This window comes from Galeopterus variegatus, unplaced genomic scaffold (assembly GCF_000696425.1).
Source record: "Galeopterus variegatus unplaced genomic scaffold, G_variegatus-3.0.2 Scaffold3886, whole genome shotgun sequence".
NCBI lineage: Eukaryota > Metazoa > Chordata > Mammalia > Dermoptera > Cynocephalidae > Galeopterus > Galeopterus variegatus.
Genome location: NW_007729997.1, coordinates 84,939 through 95,829, shown reverse-complemented (window position 1 = coordinate 95,829; position 10,891 = coordinate 84,939). Strand labels below are relative to the sequence as shown.

At 33.9% G+C, this 10,891-nt stretch overlaps 1 pseudogene; it reads right to left on the bottom strand.

Annotated features, from left to right (window-relative positions):
- Positions 1 to 4,126: 4,126 nt before the first annotated feature.
- LOC103601802 lies at positions 4,127 to 6,335 on the bottom strand (annotated as a pseudogene).
- Between the last annotated feature and the right edge of the window lie 4,556 nt (positions 6,336 to 10,891).

Genomic DNA, 10,891 nt, shown 5'->3' with positions numbered 1-10,891 from the left:
TAAGAGGCTCTTGAGGGCAAAAGAAATGGAAAATTATATGTTCATCCAGAGACTAGTATTATATCAATTATTATTATGGGTCTTGATTCTCCTTCTACCAGTCTCCGCTCGGTGACCATTTTTATTACAAAAAAATTATTATTTTTATTTTTTAATTTGCTAAGTTCTAAGTGTGTGCTATGGTACAGTTCATGAAACAGAGAAGTCATCATTTCAGTTTTGTGAGGTAATTAATCAAGTGCAATATTCAGTGTTTAGTGTTATTTTATATATGAAGGTACCTCAAAAAGTTAATGGAAAAAATAGAATTAAAGGATAATACAAATCTTTCCATGAACATTTTGAAGTACCCTTGTATACACACATACAAGTACATATACTACACATATACATGCACAAGTATACATACATATATATGCCAATAAATAAAGTAATTGCCACTAGTGTGCTAATGCAAAGGGCTTCTTAACCGCCTGAAAAGGGCAATTTAAAATATTACATAGGTAACAAGTAGCAATTTTAAACCACAGTAACGATTTTAATTTTCATGTAGAATTCAAACCAATTAAATAATTTCATGACCTATCTTATAGATGATCTTTTGCATCACTACCACATATTCCCAAAGTACTTAATGTATTAAACAGTCTCCTCTCATAATTTAAAACTAGAAAACACCTCAGGTGGATAAATCAAAGGCTTTAGCAGATTATTGAAGTGAAGCAGTAAACTAATAGCATGAATTTCATGGAATGTAAATATAGGTTGAATGCCTATCAGGGCTGTTAGAGTATTTGTGCAATCAGTTTATAGACCAAGAAACTATGCCATTTGGTGGAACTTTTCCACATTAATTGGAGAGTGCAAGAGCTCATGAATGGTGTATGTGCCCAATGGCATACTTTATTTTCATAGTAGTTAATAGATTCAAATAGACTTTATTACTGATAATCTAAATGTGAAGCAAACAGAGAGAAGTAGCAGGCCATATGGTTGCAGGAGCAGATGGAGACTGAAAGAAGTTGAGTTACCAGACTGATGATCACCAGAGCCAGACACCTGGTGTCATCTTCTATGTTTTCCTGAACTAAGGTCCCGTCATGCCTGAGGCCTGGCTCTGTGCTCTGCTGCCCTAATTCCACCATAAATTTGTGTCATTTGACTTCAGTAGGTAAAGTAATCTGAAGATGTTTCTATTGTTTACAACATAAAGATGCCAAAGGAAGGAAAGGTGCGAGTTAGAGTGAAGAAGAAAAAAGTAAAAAAAAGAGAGGGAAAGATAGAAGGAGGGAAGGGGAGACAGTGGCTATAAGCAGATAGGATGGGATACTACAGGATCTGAAGAATCTTTCAGAGGGAATTAGGATGTAAGGTTATAACTTGGAAGCACTAATTTATCTTAATTACACAGGTAATTTTGAACATATTCTTTATGAAATTTTAAAATTAACAAAAAATTGTCTCCAATCATTTTTTAATAGGTTTTATTTTTTAGAGGAGTTTTAGGTTCACAGGAAAATTGAACAGGAAGTACACTGAGTTTCCATTTGCCCCTTATCTGCATACATGTGCATCCTCCACCACTATCAACACCACACACCAGAATAGTGGGTTTGTTCTAATCAGTCAATCTACATTGACACATCTTTATCACCCAAAGTCCATAGTTTACACTAGGGTTCAATTTTGGTGTTGTACACCTTGTGGCTTTTGACAAATGTATGATGACACGTATCAACAATTACAGCACATAGAGAATAGTTGCACTGCCCTAAAATTTCTCTGTGCTCTGCCTGTTTATCCCTCCCCACTCCCCTACCTCTGTCAACAACTGATCCATTTACTGTATCCATAGTTTTTCCTTTTTCATGTCAAATAGTTGCAAATATACAATATGCAGAGTTTTCTGACAGGCTTTCTTTTTCCCTCTTAGTAATATGCATTTAAGTTTTCTCTTTGTCTTTTCATGGCTTTATAGCTCATTTTTATTTCAGTACTGAATAATATTCCATTGCCTGGAGATATACTACAATATATTTATCTGTTTATTAAATGAAGCACATTTTTGTTGCTCTAAAATTTTTTTTTTTTTTTTTTAGTTATGAATAAAGGTGTTATAAACAGTTGAGTGCAGATTTTTGTGTGGACATATATTTTCAACTTAATTTGTGTAAATATTAAAGAGCAAACTGTTGAATTGTATGGTAAGAGTATGTTTAGTTTTCTAAGAAATTGCAAATCTGTCTTCTAAAATGGCCGTACCATTTTAATTTCCCACCAGGAATGAATTAGAGTTCCCGTTACTCCAAATCCTTGCTAGCATTTAGTGTTGTCAGAACTTTGAATTTTAGCCATTCTAATAGGTGTATGGTAGTATTTCATTGTTGTCTTAATTTTCAATTCTCTAATAACATATGTTGAACATCTTTTTATGTGCTTATTTACCATCTGTATAAATTCTTTGGTGTGGTGTGTTTTTAGATCTTTTGTCCATTTTTAAATTGAGTTGTCTGTTTTCCTATTGTTGAGTTGGAGTTCTGTTTAAAAAGTCACCACTATACCCAAGGTAGTTTAGGTTTTCTCCCATAATGCCTGTCTTCTAGTAGTATTGTATTTGTGCATATTACATGACCCAGTTTGAATTAATTTTTGTGGAGGGTGTAAGATCAGGATCTAGAATCTTTTTTTTTCTTTCATGTAACTGACCAGTTCTCCCAGTACCATCTGTTTAAAATACGGCATGTTCTGCATTTTTTGCCCTTGCTTTTCTGTCAAGATAAATTGACAATATTTATGTTGGTCTTTTTTTGAGATCTCTGTTCTGTTCCATTGATGTATTTGTCTATTATTTTGCCAAGGCCACACTATATTTATCGTAGCTTTTTACTAAGTTCTGAAGTTGGGCAGTACTATTTCTTTTTTTTTCTTTTCCTTTTTGTCTTTTTTACTGACCAGTAATGGGATCGCAACCCTTGGTGTTGCGCCCGCACCACGCTCAGCCAGTGAGCAGGAACCGGTCTCCACATGGGATCCGAACCCTCGGCAGGAGTGCCGCCGCGCTCCCAAGTGGCGCACTCTCCAGTACGCCACCGGGCCGGCCCTATTTCTTCAATTTTTTTCTGTTCCTTCAATATTGTGTTGGCTATTCTGTGTCTTTTGTCTCTCTGTATAAACTTTAGAATCAATTTGTCAATATCCACAAAATAACTTGCTGGGATTTTAACTGGGATTGCACTGAATCCATAAATCAAGTTAGGAAGATCTGACAGCTTGACAATATTGAGTTTTCCTATCCATGAGCATTGAATATTTCTCCATTGCTTTAGTTTCATTAATTTCTTTAATCAGAGTTTTTTAGTTTTCTGCTTTATATCTTGTATATATTTATGTTAGATTTATACCTATGTATTAAATTTTTGGTGTGCTAGTATTTAGGAATGTGATTGAATTTTGCATATTAACCTTGTATCCTGCAACCTTGCTGTATCCTTCATTAACTTCAGGAGATTTTTTTGTTGATTATTTCATATTTTCTATTTAGATGATCATGTTGTCTGTGAACATAAACAATTCGATTTCTTCCTTCCCAATTTGAATATTTTTTATTTTATTTTCTTGTCTTATATCATTATCTAGGACTTCCAGTACAATGTAGAAAAACAGTGATGAGAAGGGATTTTTTTGCTTTGTTCCTGGTCTTAGTAGGAAAGCTTCTGTTTATTAAGTATGATGTTAACTGCAGGTTTTTAAAAATGTATTCTTTATCGTGTTGAGGAAGTTCCCCTCTATTACTTGTTTGCTGAGCATTTTATCACAATTAGTGTTGTATTCTGTAAAATGCTTTTCTGCATCTATTGATATGATCATGTGAATTTTCTTCTTTAACTTATTTTTTAGAAGTTAGACTTTTATCAATACACAAACAAGTTTACTTAAAATCAGCTGTTACATATTTTTTAAAAAATTTCAGAACCTTGCCCCACCAATATCCATAATCTAGGTTTCACGTAAAAAAATGATGTCCTACCTAGGAGCATCAGTAAGTGATGGTCCAGGTACTTGCTGACAGTTTTCTCCCGACACTGAGAGGTGGTCACAAAAAAAACACCTTTCTTGTCTGGATGAATAGGAAGAGTTTACATAAAAGAGCTTCATAAAATATCTATGAAGGAGAACTGGTAATATCAGAAGAGTTCCAGCACTTCAATTGAGTATAATCCTCTATTATTCTTTTATTTATTTAATTTCTGCAACTCCCGAAAACTTACTTCAATCTTGTTGAGTTCAGAATAAATGCATCTGGGATTTCACAAAGTTGTAAAGATTTATTAGGAGCCTTTTTGCTTCTGGTATCATTAACACAACAGTAAAATTAGCATCAAGAAGTAGGCATATCCAATCCATAATCTGGTTTAAGGTGGGAGGATGTATTCCAGAAAGAGTCAAAGTAGCATTTTCACTACACTTCAGATAAAGGAAATATAAATATTGGAGAAATAGAGTGATATGTTGTGCTGCAGTATCTTTCAAGTGAGGCAGAAGAAATGTTTCACTGTATGCTGAGTGAAGAACTTCATTTAATAGAGCCACTCTTTTTGGTATCACGAGGCATGAAGTGATTTCCTCTGTTGTATCATGAGGCTTTTCATTTAACTCTTGATAACAATTATTGCTGTTATCTTCTTCAGGATTGAAGCCATTTCGCAGAATTTCAGTTTGTTCTTCCCTTTTCTCATATTGTACAGAATCACTATAGTCGAAGACTGACTCCATATTGATATCTGTTTCTTGAAGACTCATCACCAATGCTCAAGAAAATTTTTAAGCAAGTGCAGGTGACCGATTCAGGAATGACAGGTAAATGCTGTAGACAGAGCTGTAACATCTGTACATCTGTCTTTTCTAAGGCAATGTCCATTAAGCCAGGGCATAAGTGATAGTAAAGCACATGGGTTTGGATAAGCTGCATCAGGCAATTCTGAGGATATAGTGCTGGTTCTGCCTTACATCTTCCCAGAAGTCCTGTTATTATGTCCCCAATGATGGTATGAAAGTCAGGTGTCTGCTTAATAGCCAAAAATTTACATAGTTCTTCTTCAATATGTTTTTCTGAGTCTTACTTTATGCCTGATAAAAAGTTGTTTGGATGCTGGAATCTGTGCCTGTAACTCACTTCAATTTTTCCTCTCCTTAAATTTCTTCTTGACTGCTTTGAGTTCTGGGATCCAAGTCCATATCCCTGAGATGTTTCCCAGTTTACAAAATGGGGCATGCCATGAATGCCTGGATCTTAACTATGCTTCAGTTTTCCAAGAGCACCTGCTAATGATGACACTTCACACTTGTATGGAATTATGGTTAGAAATTTTCCATGTAGCATAAACAAATTTTCTCCATAATTCCAGAGTTGACCACTGGTTCCTTCTGGCAACTCTTTTCAAGTCTGTAGCATTTGAAATTTTATATTCCATATGGAGAGGCATTCCTTCAAAGCTGGTAGCAGAGGTCCCTGGACTGCTATGTGATCTTGATCTAGGACAGTGAGTACAACACCATTTCGAGCATTAACTGACAAGACAACCTTGAGCCACAGTCATGTGACCACCTTCTGATTTTTTTCTGTGTCACTTGGATGTGTTGGTATCAAGATTTCATTTATACACCCATGAGAGCTTAATGATAACAGAGAGATGAATTTCTGATCCACAGATGCAGTAAAACTGTATAACAGATTTTTCTTCTTGTCCAAGTAAGAGTGTATATTTGCTTAAGGTACAGGAGTTAAATATTTGTACATAAGCAAAATAATTTCCATATTTTTCAGTAATAAAAATTAAAACAGGATACCTAAATATCCTGAAAAACTTTGACCATTTAATCACTTCTTCATCAGAGATAATAGTTTCAATTTTTTGCTGGGGCTCTACAAGCAAGGCCTGTAAACCACGAACCACACCTCCCTTGAATTGCACCAAGGGTTCTGTCCCTTGTATTGAATGTATCCTATATACCTCAGCTGATAATGTAGCTTTAAATACTTTATCCAGGTTTACATTTTCATTATTTCATATTCTCAACACCTTACTATTGTGTACAACAATGTATTATCCAGTTTGATAGTTGCACACAGCAGGGCGTGTTATAATTTGACCTTGCTTCACTGACCAGCTCCCCAAGGGTTTCTGATCAGAAACCTTATAGTGTATGACGGTCCTGCTACTGTTGGTCACTAGAAACTGGTCTGTTTTGTCGCTCTGCTCCATGCTTAGGAGTCCGTCAGGCCCCATGCCCAGGAACACTGTAGACAACGTGAATTCTTCTTCCAGGGCTGCCATTTGGGGGAACCTATGGACTGTCTTTCTTCTTTAATTCGTTGATGTGAAGGGTTACATTAATTACTTTTTGAAAGTTGATTCAGCTTTATGTGCCTGAAACAAATACCACTTGGCCACGGTGTATAATTCTGTTTATACATTGTTAGATTTGCTTTGATAATATTTTGTTGAGGATTTGATTTTTGCTTCTGTGCTCATGAAAATCATTGGACTGCAGTGTTTTTGTTTTTGTTTTTTCTTCTTGTAGTGCTATGGTCTTGTTTTGCTATTAGGATAATACTGGTGTCATCAAATGACTTAGGAAGTATTCTCTCTGCCTCTGTCTTCAGGGGAAAATTGTAAAGAATTGGTAAAATTTTTTTCTTAAATGTTTGGTAGATTTCAGCAGTAAATCCATCTGAGCCTGGTGCTTTCTATTTTGGAAAGTTATTAATTATTGATTCTATTTTTTAAATAGATATGGGCTATTCCCATTGTCTATTCTTGTGTAAATTTTTTCAGATGGTGTCTTTCACAAAATTAGTATATTTCATTTCTTTATTATTAGTATTATTTCTTATTTTTTCAATGTCATGGGATTTGTATTTATATACCCTCTTTACTTCTGATGCCCAAGGTGTGTTTTAATTTTAAAAAGTAATATGTGGAACAATGTGTACAATTAGAAAAGAGTAAAAATATTCACCTCTATGTCTATGTATCTATTATTTATCTAACTTTCTATTTATCATTTCTGCATGCTTTTAAGCTCATTGGTTATCATTAGACAGTTGAAATATTCATCATATTGAGTTCCTAACATATGAAGTTATTACCTATTTCATAAATACATTTTTAAAGGTCTTAGAAATCTAGTAACCAAAAGCAGAATTTTACTGTATGTAGAACTATTCATCAATTTGGGCTGGACTAATGAAATGCAGTCTTTATAAAACAAACATTTTGTTCATTTTAAAATAGTACTAACATCTATCTAAGAAGCACTAATGATAACATCTATTTAAAATCTGTTTTTTAAAAAAGTTGGAATCAGACTTATAAAGATATTCTGTAATTTACATGTCCTTCAGTCAATGGTTTCAAATATGTATTTAGATAAGTACTATAGCCCTTTATTTCTACAAACAGATATTATATGAAAATCCAATGTGTTAAACAAGTAAAAGTAGAACTTTTCCAATGAAGCCAGGAGAAAAAGCTTGAAAGACATTCCCCCAGTGTCCTTCTCATATAACTTGGCTGACCCTGCAACACCTCTACAAAGTGTCAGGGTTCCATGGAAAAGTTTAAAAATCACTGTTGTTCAATTATCTTCTCTGAAATGTCTCTGAACCCAACACATTTCTTTATATGCCCCTTTTTGGAATCGTCTTCATCAAGTCTAATGATTAAATCCTTTGTTACTGAATAAAAAGAATACACAGGAAAGTGTTGAATTACACCTGAATTTTCTTATTTTAATGCAATGGAAGTGCTACTGGTAACTAGCAATCTGATTTTCCTCTTTTCTTTGCTATAAGCCACCTAGGCTATAGCCTATATAGAGTTGTATTAAAGTTAGAGGTCAAGTCAGGGTTCGCATATTCTTCCTCTTATTTAAATATTCCATTGTTCCATTTCCAATTCCCCATGGTCTTTCCATCCACTTGTGTAGAACACTAAATAGATTCTTTAATGTTCTTGATAATTTCCAATGTTTTTGGCGTCCTTATCCTGAAAATGAAGGTTTATTTTTAAACAATCCCAGTGATGCCATCCTTGGACTTCAGGTGGCCTGAAAGAGTCCATATACGCATTTTGTTCAACCATTAATATGAGGGCTTAAGGAGATGACCTTTTGATGTTCTATCTTTACATAGCACCGTTGTCTCTCTCAACAATCAGTGTTCCCAAGATAGCCAGATGTTATGCTTTTTTTCTATTCCTAGGTAGAGCAAATATCTTTATTTCTTTAAATATTATTTTCTATATTTAGTAAAATATTTCTAAAGTACACAAAATAATTTAACAAAAACCATGTAATTGCCAGGTTTGCTTCAGCAATTTTTTTTTTTTTTGTCTTTTGTCTTTTTTCCATGTCCGGCAACGGATCGCAACTCTCAGTGTTGCCCCCGTACCGGACCGGGGACCGGCAACGGGATCGCAGCCCTCGGCGTTGCTCCCGCGCCTCGCTCAGCCAGTGAGCGGGAGCCGGTCTGTATGTGGGATCTGAACCCTCGGACGGGAGCGCCGCCGCGCTTCCCAAGCGGTGCACCATCCAGTGCGCCACCGGGCCGGCCCTGCTTCAGCAATTTTAAAAAATTTTTAATTTTTAACAAATAATGCAAATAGAAATAAGGCTCACACATCCTATCCTTTCCTTCTTGGAGATAGTTTCTCTCTAAGTTGTTGCGATACATTCCTATTCCTGCTTTTATACATTTATGCTTATGTGTGTATTCTTCAAATATATACTGTTGTTTTGTATGAAGAAAATGTATATAAATTGTATGTATCCTTCTGAAACGTTTTCCATCTCGACATAATGCTTATAAAATTTTATACATCTTACTAAATATATTTCTGTTCCATTAATTTTAACTCCTGAAGAAATTTTAAGTATTAACTGTATATATTTAATGCAGGTGGATCCATTCACTTTGAGTGATGGTGCACAAATGTCAGGATCTAACAGTTTCTTCTCTGGAAGAGTTCAATCTACTCATAGAGCAATCTGCCAGTCTCCTTCTGAGAGGTTAAGACTGTTGCCTTCCTTGTAGGATCCAGTGGTGAAGGATGACTAGTAAAGTCTCTCTAATTAGTATATAGAATCTCTACCCTTAATTTCTCTAATTTCTGTGTGTTACTTAGCTGTGGCTGCTGTCTTAAAGACCTCTTCTTCTAGGACAGAATATGTCTTTCAGAATAAAAACCTACAGTTGTCCAGCTTTGAAAGGGTAGTTGCCTGGCAATATAAGATTAAGAATGTACTCATATATAGAGGATTCTAGTTTCACTAGAATATATTAGCTATTTTTTTAAACTATTTTTTAACTGTTTTTCTTGGTTGTTTGTTTCAACATCTCCCCATGGCAACTCCTTAAATAGAAATTTTTGCTAGGATAACTGTTTGAGAGGTCTGCATTGTAAGCAGTTGGCAATTAGCCTTGTTACTTTTCATTCACAAATATTAGTTCCCAAATGTAGTTATTGTTGCTATTATAATTATTTTTGCTATTATTGCTATTATTATTCATTTTATGTCACCTAAACAAAGGTTCTGGGGTACAGTAAAATATATAATATGTCAAAGTTACCATATTCCTCTGGTATTATTTTTAACAGATAAAAAATTTTAATTTTTTGAATGATATTGTTCTATTCAGTTTTTCTCCTATTTACATCACATAATAAAACAAGGCTTTTCAAAAACTGGTGTATTTCAAGAAGATTTTAAATTTTGTTGTAATAAAGCTACTTATGTATCTCATTTAAGCAATATTCATTGAGCATCTACTGTGTGCCATGCTCTGTTCTAGATACTTGGGGTATGTCAGTGAACAATGTACAGAAAGATTTCTATATTCATAAAATTTACATTCTAATGGAGTGGGATGGGCAATAAATAATAAAAATAATGAATGTATCAGTTATATAGTACTTCAGAATATAATAATGGTATGACAAAGAGCAGAATGGTGCATGGCAAGAAGGTAGTGAATAAGCAAAACTGATTAGAACAAATTTCATTAAAATCCAATTTTATAAGTTCACATTTCTATTATGAAGTAAACCCATTAAACATATTCACAGAAGGACCCTAGTTTCTATGTACACTTGTTAAACATAAAGCCTTAACTGAAATGCAAAAACAAACAAACGAAACCCCAAAACTGAGTAAATTACAACGTATGGATCTTGTAGTTTTGACTTGGATTAAAGTCAATTTAAAAATTACTACTTTTATAATGAAAGCATTTAATAACTAACTGATTAGAATGAGTTAAATGTTTTTTAATTACTTCGTGTTTGATATAACTCAAGCAGCTTCAATGAAACATTTCTAACAAAAAAATTTCAAACTGTATTTTTAGGAAATGAAAACATAAAAGTGGACTAAAATTTCATCTACTTAACAATTAATGGAAAATTACCTTTATTAACCTTTTTTGTAACGTTGAGTGAAACTACACATTACCACGACCATAGCAGTACCCCTAGTAGAAGTTATGCCATTGAATATTTGCATATTTAAATACCAAATACTTAAACAAATTCATACTAATACTAATAGTCAGTTTAAAACATTTATTATAAAATAATTTACAACACCATCATATCTTTGACAGTATCTAATATCATAGGGTAGCTTAAGAAAAAGAGATTGCTGAGAATAGCTGTATATGATATGACCTCCATTTGATGTAACTGGCAATTTATTTAATGGAAAGTGCTTAAAATTGCAAAGCAACTGATTTTGTTTCTCTCTTAAAGTAGGCAAAAAGTGTTCCTACATTGATTACTGTTGCAATCTTAAAGACATATTCAAAACTCCTGAGAAAGAAAACAATGCCAAT